This window comes from Rattus norvegicus, chromosome 2 (genome assembly GCF_036323735.1).
Source record: "Rattus norvegicus strain BN/NHsdMcwi chromosome 2, GRCr8, whole genome shotgun sequence".
In the NCBI taxonomy this organism is placed as follows: Eukaryota; Metazoa; Chordata; class Mammalia; order Rodentia; family Muridae; genus Rattus; species Rattus norvegicus.
This window is the reverse complement of record NC_086020.1, coordinates 4,139,582-4,157,302: the sequence shown is the minus strand read 5'-3', so window position 1 is coordinate 4,157,302 and position 17,721 is coordinate 4,139,582. Positions and strand designations below refer to the sequence as shown.

General features: G+C 42.3%; 1 pseudogene; it reads right to left on the bottom strand.

The window, feature by feature from the left end:
* Nucleotides 1–15,817: 15,817 nt before the first annotated feature.
* LOC120101186 (5.8S ribosomal RNA) lies at nucleotides 15,818–15,970 on the bottom strand (annotated as a pseudogene).
* Between the last annotated feature and the right edge of the window lie 1,751 nt (nucleotides 15,971–17,721).

The window sequence follows — 17,721 nt, the reverse complement described above, 5'->3', positions numbered from 1 at the left end:
ACATAGAAGAACAGGGTCTTGCATTGCTGACAGAAGTGATTGGTCCTTGATCCTAACATATGTATCTGGAACGACCAATGTGGGTAGCCCCCATATTTGTTTGGCCATTTTTGCAATCATTTTTTGTCTGGTCAAAGAGGAAGCAGACAAAGAGAACATAATATGTAGAAGGAATGACAGATATAGGGATGGCAGTAATTTGGATTGGCTCCCAGCATGGAGCAGTTTCCTGATCCTATTGGGAAAGTCTGTTTGTTATCAGTGGGGATTCCTTGAACCTCAAATCTCTAGATGTAAGTCATATTATGGATGGAAACGATCAGATGAGGAGCCCAGATCTAATCCAGTGGAGTGGAACACAGATGCTAGAGTGGAGTCTCATTCTTCTGGGATTGGGGACAAGGTGGGTGGTCTCAGCATCTTGTGGAGCTTAAGAGAGCAGGGTCCATGAAGGGCCCTACCATTTAGGAGAGACAGCTAAGAGCTGCTGATCTGGAGGGGACAGAAAAACTTGGTCTCAAATGTTGATAGGTAGTGGACAGGAGACAGCGTGTGGCCTTAGTCAGTGTTGGTCAGTAGAGTTCCATAGGAGAGAAAGGGGGTGACAAAGTAATGGGGTAAGTCAATGGTCTAGGAGGGGAGCGCATTTACATGAAAGACCAGGAATTAGTACTGACATCGATACATGAGTTTGAAAGGTGAGACAAAAAGAGATCACTTGGGGAGAGCTTGTAGCCTAAAATGAGCCAGAGGTAGGAGTTTTGCCCAATCGAAGTTCCTGTGACAGTTTGACAAGAGTGGTTTTTAGGGAGCAGTTAGTTCTTTCTACCTTACCTGAAGATTGAGGGTGGTATGGAATATGAAAATGCCAGGTGATGTCTAGGGCCTTAGACAGAATTTCAGAAATTTGGGAAGTAAATTCGGGACCATTGTCTCACTGATGGGATGAAAATTGGGGATGATCTCTTGGAAGAGGAGCTCAGAAACAGTCTGAACCCTTTTGTTAGTTGTGGGATATCCCTCCAACCACCCCGAGAATGTGTCAATCAAAACTAGGAGGTACTTGGCACATTTGGCATGTGGGTAAAGTCAAGTTGCCAGTCAGTTCCAGGAAGTGAACCTCTGACTTGTTGGGTAGAAAAAGGGGTGCTACAACACCAGAGGTTGAAATCTGACACTTGACAGACTTTGGAAGAGGCAGTGATGGATTTTAAGAAACTTAAGTCCTTAGGAGTAGGCTTCAGGTGGGTTTTAACAAAATAAGACAATGCCTTGCTGTTAGGATGAAAGATGTGGCGAAGATAGGACAGAGTTTGATGAGTGTTAGGGAGTGAGAGTGGGGATATGGGTTGCAGTGTAAGAATGTCCTGGGGAGGGTGCTACATGTGTAGGCACCTACGGGCCGCAGCTCTGGCTGCCTCTTCAGCTCCGTTTTTTCCCTTGGAGACAATAGAGTCATTCGTCAGGTGGGATCGGCAGTGGACAAACACAATAGCTGTGTGGATATGGGAGCCCTTTAGGATGGCCATAATTTGGTTTGCATTAGTTACTGATCCTCCTTTAGTCATAAGTACCCGATGCTCCTTCCAGTTAGTGGCATGGGTCAGGATGTTATGGAAAGCATGTTTAGAATCTGTGTAGATGTTGAGGGTTTGTCCCTGTGCCAGTTGAAAGGCATGGATAAGGACTACTACTTCAGCCTGTTGATTGGTGGTATGAGCAGGAAGGGCCTGTATTCAGTGTCTGATACTATGGGGCAGCTGACTCTTATGGCTCCTTCATGTAGAAAGGAGCTTCCATCTGTATAGAAGGTGTAGATGATCTGAGGCAAATTGCCCTCCTATATGTGTGAAGGATGAGGTAATAATTCCTCTAAGGTTTTAGTGCAGGGGTGAGATAAGGAGTGGTTAGTATTTGGTGGAGAAAGAAGATTGGAAAGGCAGGTGTGATTGAAAGGTTAGTGTGGAGTCTTCTATTAGTGCTACCTGAAGAGAAAGAACGTTGGAGGTAGGTAGATTCTGTAAACCTTTGAAAGGTAGGAGCTGTGCCATGTTATAAGAGGAGAAGACCATTATAGGCAACCCAAATGTTAGGTTTTCTTATTCTTCAATAAGGAGTTCAGCAGCTGCTAAGGTACAAACACACGGTGCCATCCCTGCATGGTTAGATCTAGTTTTTTTGACAGGTATGCTACAGGTACAAAGGAGGGTCCCCTTGGTGACCTAAATTTCCTAATGTTGGTATCAGGAACTGCTATTGCCTCCAGCAATGATGTCATCTGCTCACCTGAGCATCTGCTGTCAAGGCAACGGTCATCCATTTCCAGCATACATTTCATGTTACAGTTACACCACATTTCACATAAAAGGCAGATCCTTTCTCCCTCTTCCACTTGTCTCTCCTCTCTTCCCTTTTTCTCCTCTCTTTCTCTCCTACCCCTCTTCACCCCTTGGCTTTGTCTCTACCATTCCAATAAACCTCTCCACGTGGAGCCCTTTGGCCTGGTGTGGTTTGTCCAGACGTGAGCCATAGAGCCTCTCTGTAAAAGACAATGTAAAAGGTGTATGTGTATGGCTACTTAAAAAGACAACCAAAAGCCATCAGTGGCTGAACAAAGAGGAAAGTGAAAGGAAATGGATTCATTGGATGTCAATCAACCTGATAACATTTTACATTTTATGCTCAGGTTGGGTGCCATAGGAGAACAGCCTATAGTATAGTTGGTGACCTCCAAAGGAGCTGGGAGTCGGGTTGAATCTTGTGAAAAGATCAAATACAGAGAACTCATTCTGAACCGTACAGATCCCATAGGATGCTTTATGCTAAGAAATATAATGTCAGTGCTGGAATATTGATATTGGTTAAAACTTAGACTTTAATACCAAAGTACTCATTTTGGTTCAAACTGAATTTGAACACCTGCAGCATGAAATACCGAAGAGGGCACCATCCCATATTACCCCATGTACCAGCAGGTCACATGGCACCAATGGGTCATTTGGACCTGGTGGGCTGTTCTCATCTTGACAGACTTTCTGGCCTGTAGCTCCAGAAATCTCTTCACCCAATTAGCTATGTCACCATAGAAAGTCACTACCATGACAAACCTCAGATTCGAGCATCCAAATTTATCGTCTGCCTGGGTGGTGGGGGTGGGACTGGGGCTGTACCTATCTCTGGAAATCAGTTGAGAAGCTGTGTGAAGGCAAAGACTTAGTTCAGCTCTTCCTTCACTCCTTCATTGGAGTCCCCATGGAGTCCGATGGTTAGCTTCAAGCATGCTTGTCTAAATCAGTGAGGTTCTGGCAGAGTCTCTCAGGAGACATCCACATCAAGCTTCCATCAATAAGGACTTCTTGGCATCAGCAATACTGCCTAAGTTTGGTGGCTGCATATGTGATAGATACCCAGATGGGGCAGTATATAGATGGCCTTTCCTTAAGTCTCTGCTCCACTCTGTGTCCCTATATTCCCCTCCCTCTTGAGTATTTTGTTCCCCCTTCTAGGAAGCACTGAAGTGTACACATTTTGTTCTTCCTCCTTCTTGAGCATCATATGGTCTATGAATTGTATCTTGGGTATTCCAAGCTTTGGACTAGTTAGTATCTACTAACTGTGTTAATTCCCTCAGGATGATATTTCCTAGTTCTATCCATTTGCCTAGGAATTTTATGAAGTCATTGTTTTTGAAAGCTGAGTAGTACTTCATTGTGTAAATATGCCACGTTTTCTGTATCCATTCCTCTGTTGAAGGGCATCTGGGTTCCAGCTTCAGGCTGGAGGGCCTTTGCACTAGAATGCTTCCAGTTTGATGTCTCTCTCTCAGACATGCTCAAAAGTTTTTGTCCTGGGTGATTCTAGAGTCCCATAAATCTGGATATAATATTTTGTGTAAAATTACGGAAGCATTTTAATTAAATTAAAATAAACCCAAAGTTAAAACTATGGATAAACTCTCTTCCAGCTTAATCTTTTCTTGGTTATTATCAGTATCTAAGATACATGCTGGGTGACAACAGCAAAATAAGAATTACCCTGCAGTCCCTTAACCATTTTCTATGAATCTGTGGTGTTGTGTGTTGTAAGAATGTTGGTGAATGTGAGTGTGTGGTGCATGCCTGTAACTGTATGGCTTTATCCATCTGTGCATGTGTTTTTGGAGTTCTGAGAAGTATTCTGAGAAGCGTCTTCTTTAGTGCTGTTCACTGTTCTTGACATAAGTTCTCTTGTTGAACTAGAAATTCAGTGTGGGATTGGAGAACTGGTCAGTGAGCCCTCAGGACTCAGAGGTAATAGTTATGTGTAGCTATACCCTATGCCTGGCATTATGTATACATGCTGAATATTCACACCCAGGTCCATATGATTCTACCCGTTGAGCTATTTCCCAGTCCTAGAGTGATGAATGTTTGCTTAAGATTTGATAACAGACCTTAATTGTTTTCTGTTTTTGCTATCGTTTGTAATTTTCCATAGGTAATTCTGCAGGTTGATATTATAAAACACACCTGAATAGACCAGAAAATAAAAATAGGAGTAGATGCATTACAAGCAATTCTATAAAACCGTATTTTGCATACTTACCTTGTGAAGCACAGTTGATATTTCTGGGTTTGCCTGTTATATAAACAGCATAGTTTGATATAAGGACAGTTTAGACTCTTTAAATAGAAAAGGAATAATAGAGATACATCTCTTGAAATAGTATAGAGACTGTGATACTTTATCACATGAGAATTATAACTGAGCCACATATCCTTCAGCAGAGGAAATGAGGGAGAAGTATGTATATACCTTTTGCAGCACAGTCTCTGGAATAAAACAAACAGGAACATTTAAATAAATATATAGAAGTGTTTAAGACTTCATTTCTCTTCCAATATTTGCAATTACATAGTCAAACATTATATCTTGGATTCATAGATCACTGTGCTATCTAGGATTGCGTGATGAGGACGGCATAGTGGCAGTATTCCAAAATAACTGATAGGAAAAGCAGAGCAGTCACCCCATTAGTATTCATATGAATTGAATTTCCTCCCTGCTGGGAACTAAGCAACAATGGTGAAACGGTACAAGTACCTCTGTAGTAATTTGGTGTCTTGGGGTTATGTCCAGAGGATATACAGCTGGAGCACGTGGTGTTCAATTTATTTTTAGTTTGTCTCATTTAAAATGTGATTGCTGTTAGTAAACATTTTGGTGAAGATTGCTTGAAATTTATTTGCACTTTATTAGAAATTGTAGAACCATATTTATAATTTCCAGTCCTGGGGGTACTGATGGTTGTACATGGGGTACAACTAAGTCAGCAAATGATTAAGTCAGACAATGCTGATGAAAAGAACATGGGATACCACAGTTACAGCTGCCTAAGAACTGATAACCACAAAAGTCTCTTCCCTCAACCTTGACTCCTTTAAGGCATTGGCTTCAGCATCAGACAGGCCTTGACAAGTTTGATCCTGGGTAAGGGAATAGAACTAGTGTTCCAGTTATTCTTTTGTCCAGGTCTTTCAGACAGCCTAGGGCAGTCCTGGCTCCCCACATTAATAGGTACTTCATAGTATTCATAAGACTTTCCGGCTGGATGTGACTTTTGAATTTTCTTTCATAAGCACGGAAGTGTTAGATCACAGTCCTATCTAACTGGCTGCTTTCCTCAAACCAGCCATCACCTTTGTAACCTCTCAGTATAAATGATAAGCAACATATTCTGTGGCCTTGTAATCTCTCTGTCCCTTGCATCTGATTCCCAGGCCCCAAAAACATTTAATGGTAACTGCCTCCATCTTTTTTCTTTCTGTGATTCATCTATTAGTCTAGATCACAAGGTAGATATCCTACCCAAAAAAATCATATGATAGAGGAACACCAAAATCCTATAATTTCTTGGAAATTAAAAATCCTCACTCTCCTATCTTTGTCTTTAGTATCCCATCATGGTTATATGTGGCCATGATGCAATAAATTACTTCATACTCAAGGAATTAAGCATGTTTTCCCTTCAGGACACTCGACACACAATGTATGTGCTGCAGTAAAAATAAAAACAACAAAACAAAACAAAAAACCCGACAGAACTTGTTCCCAGGTATACCCTAGCTGTCTCACTCCCTTAACATTTCTGGTGCCATTGGAAATAGCAATAATTTATCTCAGTGGCTCCATGCTGCCCCATCTACTTTCTGACACACTATTCTCAACAACACGGAAACCTGTCAGGCTGCTCCTCCCTCACCCACAGCCCTCTTGGTTGGGTTTCCACCAAGCCAGGCATACACATCCCAATTCTTTGCTAGGCCCATGCATCTGGCCACCATACACTCTCTTAAACTCAATTAAGTTGCCTTATGAAAGGACACATCAAACAATATTTTCTGATGCAATTGATAAGATATAATTGGCCAATCTAGATGGTACAAAATCCTGTACACACCCATCCCTTGAGAATAGTCATATCAACCTGTAATATGTACAGAGAGGCATCTAAACATCGACTGCTATGTTCTCTGTGCTCTCACATTCTCACTCTGGCTTCCACTGCCTCTCTAAAACTTTTCTCCCACCCACCCTTCCTTCTAGTCCAATGACAGGCCTGGTTCTATCCTGTACCTCCGTTCACCTTAATAATGACATCAATCTACTCTTTTACCCTTTTAATTAAAAAAATTTTTTTCTCAAATATAAGTTGAGCACAACTATTATCATTCTGTAATTTAAAAGTATAAGATGTACCTAACACCCAGCCCAAGTTTTATCAGTTAAACAGAACATTTAGTTATATATTTTAGCTTTTAAGACGCTTAAAATCTGTTATATCCTGGCTAGCTCATGTATTATCTGATAAATAGCTAATTAAAATATGTATTCTCAAAGTTAAATAGTCTGAGTGGGTTATAAGATTATACTAAGTTTTCAACCCCGCCAGTAATCTGAGAAGTAGCCATATATCTGTAAATATAGGAAGCCTAGCATGGCTTCTAGAACGGAGACAGGTTATAGAGACAATTTTCTATTTGCACAGTCCCCTGTGAGCAACACGTGAGAGCAAGTCTTCAAGCTTCTGGCCTAGGATCATCAGACAGACTTTTGAAACACTAAATTTTGAAGGGCTAATCATTCTGGCTTGGCAGAAATTTTCAGCCAACTTATTCTGCAATGTTTCCTTTTCTGGACAGTAATTAGTCTGTAGAAGCATTGGAGCAATTTTTGCATAGTGTCTGTCTGCCACAATAAATCACCTCACGTGGAGGTGGAGATTTTCAGTTTCTTCTTTGAATATACCAAAGGGGAGCTGGTGGGAGTGGACATGTCTCAATAAAAGTTAAAGAACATTAAATGTCATATTTTGTGGACTTTTGGTGTTTTTTAGAAACCATCTAACTATATAAGTAATCTGGACTGTTGTCCATTAATTATCTTAATAAATTATCTTGAAAGCATTCTAACAATAAACTTAGAGACATGAATTTGTTATTTGGCCTTAAACTCATGTGCTTAATCATCTCAGCTTCATTTTTTAATAGCAGAAAAGGACTGGGTATAAGCCATCTATGCTGAAATGTGTTGTATAGGCACAATACGTGTACATCAGAGTAACAATATTAATTTTAAATCAATGAGAAATTTATATTAAAGAAAATCTTTAAAATCTAAATTTGTATCAAATAAGTTCTGTGCCAATGTAAAAGATCATAATATTAGTTTAGTGAGAAATATAAAAATAATTATGTACAGCTTGAAGAAACCATTGAAGGGTTTTTGCCCCAATTCCCTGGACTTTGGGGGACTAAAAGTAGTTATTCTGAGGTTGTTTTTCTGAGGAATTTAGAAATGCGTATAATTTAACAGGGAGGAATTAGCTCAAACTAATTATACATAATCTCCATCGGTGGAAAATCTTGTATTTATTACTAAGCTAAAGTTATTATCTTTTACATTTGAAAGTATATTATAATACATTACATTCTCTCCCATGATCTCTTACGATGATCTTTTAAACAGTGAAGAAAATTTGTGCATCTTTTAAACTCATCTATTATTTCTAGCTATAAGTTTATAAGCTGTTTAGAATTTGTCTATAGAGATATTCTATCTTCTGTTAATTAAGTAAACATTTGTTCTTTCATATTTTTCTTTATTTTTTATATAAAGAAATATACTTGAATGCACTCTACATTCTCTTTACCAAATCTCACCATATTTCCTATAATACATCTCCTGACACATCTGTTTACCTTTTAGATCTCACCAAAGAATCAGAGTCTAGTGTTACTCATGAAGGGAATCTATTGAAGCACAAGCAAATTACCAAGGCAATACCCCCCAAAAAAATGAATAATTCTTCATTCACCAGTAGCCATCAAATGCCAAAAGCCCCTCAATATGGCATTGGCAAGGGTTGGTCACCCCATCTAAGCCCTGACTCTAGCTGGCTTGGTCATGTGAAAGTATTGTGTTAACACAGGTGCTGTGGGTTCATGAGTGTGATAACCATGAGCTGTCCAGAAGACAGCTTTTCATTCTCTATACCGAACAGCTATCACAATTTTCTTGATACAATAGAGATCAATTCAATGTTCATTGCAAGAAGGCAGGAACATAACCCATCTAATTTTGATGGAGATGTTATTAAAAATTTTAGTTTCTAAATGCCTTTTATTTATGTAAAATTCCAGAAAATTTTATTTCTGTTTATGGTCTGAACCATCTTCCTTTCATTCATAATGAACACAATGATACTTCTAACTTTTGAAATGACATTATAATATGATGTATATGGATCAAATTTTTATAAATTTGTGTGCATGTGTATCACATTTTTCAGAGTATTAATTTTTTTCTTAATGTTTTCTAGCTGTATTAATATGATCATAAGATTTTCAAGTAAAATAACTTATGCATTATTTTACTAACACAAGTCTTAATTTTATATCTCAAATATTTTCTATTGCATACATACATTAATTTTAATTGTCAACATTTGCTTGATCAATTAGTTCCTTGTTCATTAAATTGTAAATTTATACTTTTGTGTTGAAACTAACTTTTGTAAAGTTTGCATACATAATTTTCATATTTGTTCAGTTGATATCACATGATTCATAAAATTCTTTCTCTTCAAATAACTACAACATAAAGTTTTATTAGTTTAATGAACAAAGACTATTAAATAGGAAGAGCTGAAATGGTTTGCAAACCCATAGGAAGAACAATAATATCAACCAACTAGACTTACCAGTGCTCCCAGGGTTTAAACTACTAACCAAATAGTGCTCATGCAAAAGCCTATTGCTTCAGTTGCATATGGAGCAGAGGATGGCATTGTCTGGCATCAATAGGAGGAGAAGCCCTTGGTCCTATGAATGTTCCTTTCTCCAGTGCAGGGGAATGGTATGCTACTGGGGTGCGAGTGGGTGGATGGGAGGAAAAGCATCCTCATGGAAGCAGGGTGTGGGTTGTGGGAGAGTGGGTAACTGGGCAAGGGAATAACATTTGCAATGTAAATATGTAAAATATCAAGTTAAAAAATGTTACCGTTGCTCTTAATAACCCTATATAAGTTTTTAAAATCCACTTGCCAAAATTCTTACTAAGTCTGTTTTGTGTTCACACATGGACTATGATGGATTAAAACCATATCTGGGAATATCTTCTCAATATGAGACATAACAACTGAATATGTGATTATTTATATCCATTTTTTGTTCAAGAAGAATCCGATGCCAAAGAAAATTTCCTCTTTTTGATTAGCATGGAAATTATACTCAAAATAAGCTAATAAAATAAAGGATACCTGAGTGTATACACATTCACATACATATTCATATACATGAATATGTGTGTATATATGTATACATGATGTAGGCTTCCTTCACAGGGCATCTAGGCCTTAACAGTTCCCTCAGGCCTACACATTGCATCTAGGCCTTCATCTTTTCCCTAGACCTTTAACAGCCAGCAGGTTTGCCCTCTGACCCATCAGTCTGCAGAGGAATTCATAGAGAAACCCTGTCTCAAAAACTAGGGGAGGGAGACAAACAGATTAACAGATTGATCGCTCTCTCTCTCTCTCTCTCTCTCTCTCTCTCTCCCTCTGTGTGTGTGTGTGTGTGTGTGTGTGTGTGTGTGTGTGTGTATTCAACTGAGGAGGCACTGGCAAATAAATGTTTGCCCCACCTCTGTAAGCCAGGCCACCCCAATACTGCCTTTCCTTTTCCTTAGTTTGTTTGGTTTATTCCAAGTTAATTGTATCTGTTTCTTTAATTTCCTCTTCATTTCTTTAGTTGAGTCAGGGGTCTTTGCACATAAGCCCTGGAAATCAGTACCTGGATCAGGTCTGCAGCCTGCTCACAGGGTTCTACCCACCTCCACCACTCAAGTGATGCAATTAAAGACATGCAGCACCACACCTGGCTTCTATTCACTGTACATTTACTTTAGTTGCAAGGTTCATTCAGCTCTGAGAGAGGAGGGAGGGAAGGAGGGAAGAGAGACAGAGAGTGACAGAGAAACAGTGACAGAAAGGGAAAATTGTAGGTTATTGTTCCATCTCTTCGATCACTGTCTGTTGTTTGCCATCTTGGCAACCATGCCCCGAAACCCTACCTTGGGTAAGATCAAGCATAATGGCAGCAACCATATAATTCCTGCTTAGTTGCACTGAACACCCCAGTCATCACTACCTGTGGAGAATTGTAAGGGGGCTCCTCTGATCTAGAGAATAGTACCCTTGAATGAAATGAGAAGCACAACAAGCATTATTTGTTTTGAAATATATGATGTGGAAAGAACTATATGTGTGGATTTACAGACTGAACGACAGAGAGACAGACAGACAGGTCGGACAAGACAGAACAGGACAGGACAGAACAGGACAGGACAGGAGAAAAAAACAAGAACACAAAGAAAAACTCAAAATGGAAGTCCGGTTCCAAATAGTCTCTGTCTGCACTTTCGCTCTAGTGTTGGCAGTCCAGCCTATAAAAGCTTATACATGGATGGTTTTGGAAAATGCTGCTGGGTGTTCGGTTCAGGTCCAAGATTATTGTGGGTAACTAGACAACAAAGAAAGCAGTTAGACTGACTTCTACAGTGTTCACACAGAAGAACCTAACAGAATATATAATGAATTCTAGCAGTAACAGCATAAACAACCAATGAGAAAGTGACCTTATAATATTAGTAACTGCAACAAAATGGCAGACTAGCTAGGTAACAGTTACCTAGCCATTAACTAATCTGACATAGGCCTTCTTCACATTGCATCTAGATAGGCCTTCCTATCTTCCTCTCCAGTGCTGAGACCAAAGTGAGATCGAAGTCATGCATCACCATGGGTGCCTTCCTTTTCATTTTTTTCTTTCATCCTAGGAAGTGTGTGTGTGTGTGTGTGTGTGTGTGTGTGTGTGTGTGTGTGTGTGTGTGTTTGTGTGTGTGTGTGTGTGTGTGTTTGTATGTGTGTAGAGAGAGAGAAAGAGAGGGAGAAGGAGAGGGAGAGGGGCAGAGGGAGGGAGAGAGAGAGTGCTCTAGAGAGAGAGAGCACTCGAAAGAGAGAGAGAGAGAGAGAGAGAGAGAGAGAGAGAGAGAGAGAGAGAGAGAGAGGAAGAGTGGAAGAGCGGAAGGAAGAGTGAGAGTGAGGAAGAAGAGTGAGAGTCTCCTGTAGCTTTATTCACCACTTACATACCCAAGTCTCCAGGTAGAAAATAACTGAGAAGCAGAGTGGGAAACCCTGGCTCATGACTACCTGGCTCATGACTTCGGTAACAAAAGACGGACTAGGAGACCTGAATTAATTAGGGAGAAATCCCAGAAGACCAGCCTAAATCTCAAGCATAAAGGCTGAGGAAGCAAAAGGCAGAAGTAAATTGACCACCACCCAGGTGTGGTCCAGGTCTGTCAGTTCCACATGCATCAGCCAGGCTCAGCAGAGGTCATGAAGTGAAAACACTGGGTGTTTATTACTTGGTCTTTCATCCTGTGCCATAAATACATGGGAGAGGCCTCTGTCCAACAATCCCATGACTTCTTAACTGTAGCCATGCAGTTACAAAGCGGCCAGGCCCAAATCCAATATGGCACACTACATATCCCTATCCCAATCCCCCAAAACCAGCAGTAAAGCCACCAGCACCAGAACAGAGGAAGATGAAATCTCTAGTCTGAAAAACTAGAGGAGGGAGATAAACAGATCTCTCTCTCTCTCTCTCTCTCTCTCTCTCTCTCTCTCTCTCTCTCTCTCCCCCTCATAATTTGTTAAAGTGTTCCCTTTGTGCTGTGTGGATTCTACTTTATTAACCTAGTTTCACATCGTACTAGCTCCAAAGAGGAGTCAACAGTCTCTTGGCGTGCAGGCAGTTGTTGCCTGCTTTAAATATTTTTTGGTGGTTTTGTTTGTTTGTTTGTATCAAAACCCAGGGCCTGCCTTCGATCAACAGATCCAAACCCAGTTCTCCAAGGAAAAAAATGGAGTCAAATCTGAAGTCACTGGCATTTAAGTCATCTGCCATTGACAGTCATAGGGGATGGGAATATCGTGCTTTCTCCAATGGAGATTCACCTGGGGATGCATCAACCACATATAAGGGCAGGCCTGGGGTAGAACGGGGTGGCGGATGGGGAGGAAGGATCTGGAAAGAACTTTGCGATGGGAAACTATGATCAGAATGTTGCACAGAAAACAAAATTTGTCCTTTAAAAAAAAAAAAAAAAAGCACCCGATATCTATCCAAAAAGGAAAGGAAAAAAAAAAAAAAACTGACAGCAGAACTTTACTAACTGCAAATGTTCCATCTCCCTGTATCCAACCACTCCACTCCCAGATAGGTAGATGACAGTTTGCACTTCTGTCCCAGTTGTACTATCCAGGTTAATAAAAGGGGAACCACCTCTGTGGTTATGTTTTACACACACGAAATAAAATAAAAGGAGTGGATAGACGTGCCTGGCATTTTAAGATGCTCAATTTCTTTGCATGCTTCATTTTGTTTCATTCTTTTAAAGGTTTATTCATTTATTTTCATTTATATAAGTATACTAAAGCCCTTTTCATAAACACATGGCAGTAGAGTACATGGGATATCCCTTTGCAGAGGGTTGTGAGCCACTATATGGTTTCTGTGGCATGGAACTTAGGACCTCTGGAAGAGCAGAGCAGTGAGTGCTCTTAACCTGGGAGCCATCTTTCCAGCCCTTCACATGCTTTATTTAACTAAACATTAAACATGAATCAGAAACGCCAAATCTTGTAAATATGGTCGAGATTCAGCCTTATTTAGAAATCCAAAGCTGGCAGGGCGAGGCTGGGATTTGAGAGTGAGCAAAGGGAGTCTTCCTCTTTCCCTGAGGGTGTGCTATCAATTCCATTACCATTTCCAAACAGCTGGGTGTGAGTCTAACTAAGGTTTTCTTCAGTCATTTGCCATGAGCCAGAGCACTGAAAGGACAGCAAGGGATCAGACATTCACTCTGAAATCATCACTCACTGATTTCAGGCAGAAAACTTGCCCCCCCCCCCAAAGGCACTGCCTGGCTCAGCACTGAAGCAAAGCATGCTTGGGCAGCAGCAGTATTTCCCTGACAGTCCTTGGGGACATGCATATTCTCCAGCCCCACTCCACCCCCTCTTAGCTAGCTCCTGTCCACCCCTCCCCCTTCCCCTACATACAGGGAGCAGGCCTCCTGTGTGTGTGTGGTGGTGGGGGGAGATGGAAATATCTCTTTAGAGAGAGTTCGGGTCTCCCAAACAAATAAATAACTAGAAACTTCATTTATATCCTTTATATCATTGAGCATACAGTGGAAGACGGAAAAGGAACAGGGAAACTAGGCCAACTGGTAGAGCCCCTTTCATTTTGTTTCAAAATTCAAAGAAACAACACTACCTGGTTTTCGTGAAAGGAACAGAATAGTAAAAGTTGAAACATTGGCTCACCACTTAATACTTTGGCTTTTAATAAAAGGGCCAACAGATCTACCTCCTATTTGGTAAAAAAGAGAATGAAAACCCACAAAAACGTTCTGTCAGCCAACTTCCCTTTAAACCTCTGTTAAACAGGAAGACTGGTTTTTTAAAACATCATTTTAAATATTTAAATATGTATTTGTGTGTGTGTGTGTCTCTGTGTGTGTGAGTGCCTGTGTGTGTGAGTGCCTGTGTGTGTGAGTGCCTGTGTGTTTGTCTGTCTGTCTGTCAGTGTCTTCTGTATGGAGAGGATGTGCTGTAATACTCGGGGCAGGGTGGTCCAGGGCCCATGGGTGATGCCACACCGCCTCCCCAGTCACCTTCCCTGCAGGGCCTTCCCAGAGGTCCCATAGCCGGTTTTGGCGCAACACCACGGTGGAAGGGCGCACAGCGGCGGCCAGTCACCGACGGGGGGGGGCGATCACCCACCAAACCTAACCCTGATCCCACCCGGGGGCCCCCACCGCACCCCACGCCCGCCGTTGGAGCGCCTGCCGACCCCCTGTTGGGAGGAGCGGGGGGGGGGCGAGGGGGGAGGACGGCGACAGCGGGACACATGGAGGGGGAAGAAAGTCGCGCGGGTGGAGGGGTCGGGAGAAATGGGGAGTGGGAAAGTTCCGTTGGGGTCACCGGCACAGGCGAACACACGCCCCCAGGTTGAATCCCCTGGGCGGACTGCGTTGACCCCACCCATTTACCTCTTAACTGGTTTCACGCCCTCTTGAACTCTCTCTTCAAAGTTCTTTTCAACTTTTCCTTACTGTACTAGTTGGCTATCGGTCTCCTGCAGGTATTTAGCCTTAAATGGAGTTTACCACCCGCTTTAGGCTGCATTCCCAAGCAACCCGACTCTGGGAAGACCCGGGCTGGCGCGCCTGGGTCCGCTATGGGCCTCACACCATCCACAGGCTGGGCCTCAATCCAAAGGACTTGGGCTCCCCACGAGCGGTGTCAGGGAGTGGGTCTTCCGTACGCCACATTCCCCACACCACGGCACACAGCAGGGATTCGGCGATGGGCCCTTCCCTGTTCACTCGCTGTTACTGAGGGATTCCTGGTGAGTTTCTTTTCCTCCACTGACTAATATGCTTAAATTCAGCGGGTCGCCACATCTGATCTGAGGTCACGGTCGAGAGAAGAAGGAGGAAAGGAGGGGGCGCGCCCTGCCGCGGGCGGACGGACAGAGAAGACAGCGAGAGTGTGCCAGGGTCCCAGGCCAGGGCCTGCGACCTCTCTACCCCGGCCAGCTCCCACATCCTGGGGCAAGTCAAGTCAGCGCACGGACTCAGTGGCATCCCGCCGGCTGGCACCCGAGCGGTCGGCCCCTGGCAGAGTGACGGGGTAGGAGAGGTACCTGAGACAGGCCCCGCGGTTGAGGTATGGCCCCTACCCTATCCGCCGCTTGCAGGTCGCTCTCTCCACGTGCACTGGCGGGTGAACAGCGGGTGTGGACACACCGACCCACTGGGCAGGTCCCGCCTCCCACCAGACCGCAGGCACGATGACCGAACCCGGGGACGCGGCCCCTCTCGCGCCCAGAAAACCGACCGGCCCACGCCAACGCGTCCACACGGTGAGGAGAGCGGGTGAGGACAGGAGCGGGAGTGGCGGAGCGAGCAGTAAGGAGCCACGAGGAGGGTGGCCGGCGCGCGGGGCCAGTGGATGGGGAGGATGAGGCCCGCTCAGACACCGGGCGTAGACGACCGCTGGACGCTGCCCACGTCTGAACTTCGGGAGACGGAGGGCCTAGGGGAGAGGTGCTGCGAGCAGAGTCTCAGCCACGCGACGAGCCCATCCCCCGCCACGCCCCAGAGGCGGCGAAACCGCAGGGGGCAGCAATTGATCCTCAAGTGACTCTCAGACAGGTGTAGTCCAGGGAGGAACCTGGGGCAGCAAGTGCGTTCGAAGTGTCCATGATCAATCTGTCCTGCAATTCACTTTAATTCTTGCAGCTAGATGCGTTCTTCATCAACGCACGAGCCAAGTGATCCACCGCTAAGAGTCGTATCCGTATCAAAATTTCGGGTGCCGAATCAAGTAACGTGGTCAATTCGGTTAGTTCCCAATATGCTGCAATAGTAATAAGTGGACTGTTCAGTATATAGAAAAATTTTCACAAATGGAATCAAAATTTCCAGGGGAATTCAGTGAGTTCCCAATGGGAAATGCTTGGAGGAGTGTGCTTTTGAAGATATAGCAATATTTTAACAAACGGAAAGTAAGAATAATGGTGAATTCAGTAGGTTCCCAATAGGATTCGCCTGTATTAAGGGTACTATTCAAGATACAGCAATGTTTTAACGAACTGAAACATTGGTTTTTTGTGAATTCAGGTAGTTCCCATTAGCAGGCTCTAGTAATACGTGTACTTTTAAAGATTTATCAAAATTTCATGTGCCGAATGTAACTAACTTGGTGAATACAGTTAGTCCCCAATAGGCCACAGTAGTAATAACTGGACTGTTCGGGATATATGAAAACTTTCACGAATGGACTCAAAAATTCTAGGCGAATTCAGTTAGATCCAATTGGGACAACCTTGGATGAGTGTGCTTTTCAAGATATAGCAACATTATCACGAACGGAATCTAAGTATCATGGTGAATTCAGTAGGTTCGCAATAGGATTCGCATGTAATAAGCTTGTTATTCAATATAGAGCAACGTTTTAACGAACTGAAACACTGTTTCTTTGTGAATTCAGGTAGTTCCCATTAGCAGGCTCTAGTAATATGTGTACTTTTAAAGATTTATCAAAATTTCGTGTTTCGATCTAAGTAACTTGGTGAATTCGGTTAGTTCCCAATAGGCCACAATAGTAATAAGTGGACTGTTCGGGATATAGAAAAATTTTCACGAATGGACTCAAAAATTCTAGGCGAATTCAGGAGATCACGATGGGACAATCTTGGATGAGTGTGCATTTCAAGATATAGAGACATTTTAACGAACGGAATCTAAGTATCATGGTGAAATCAGTAGGCTCCCAATAGGATTCGTAGGTAATGAGGGTACTATTCAAGATACAGAAATATTTTAATGAACTGAAACACTGTTCCTTTGTGAATTCAGGTAGTTCCCATTAGCAGGCTCTAGTAATATGTGTACTTTTAAAGATTTATCAAAATTTCGTGTGTTGATCTAAGTAACTTGGTGAATTCGGTTAGTTCCCAATAGGCCGCAATAGTAATAAGTGGACTTTTCGGGATATAGAAAAATTTTCACTAATGGAATCAAAATTTTTAGGCGAATTCAGTGAGTTCGCAATGGGACATGCTTGGATGAGTGTGCTTTTCAAAATATAGCAACATTTTAACGAACGGAATCTAAGTATCATGGTGAATTCAGTAGGTTCCCAGTAGGATTCGCATGTAATAAGGGTGCTATTCAAGATACAGCAACATTTTAACGAACTGAGACACTGTTTCATTGTGAACTCAGGTAGTTCCCATTAGCAGGCTCTAGTAATATGTGTACTTTTAAAGATTTATTAAAATTTCGTGTGCCGAATCTAAGTAACTTGGTGAATTTGGTTAGTTCCCAATAGGCCGCAACAGTAATAAGTGGACTGTTCGGGATATAGAAAAATATTCCATTCATGAATGGAATCAAAATTTCCAGGCGAATTAAGTGAGTTCCCAATGGGACATGCTGGGAGGAGTGTGCTTTTGAAGATATAGCAATATTTTAACAAACGTAATCTAAGAATAATGGTGAATTCAGTAGGTTGTCAATAAGATTCGACTGTATTTGGTT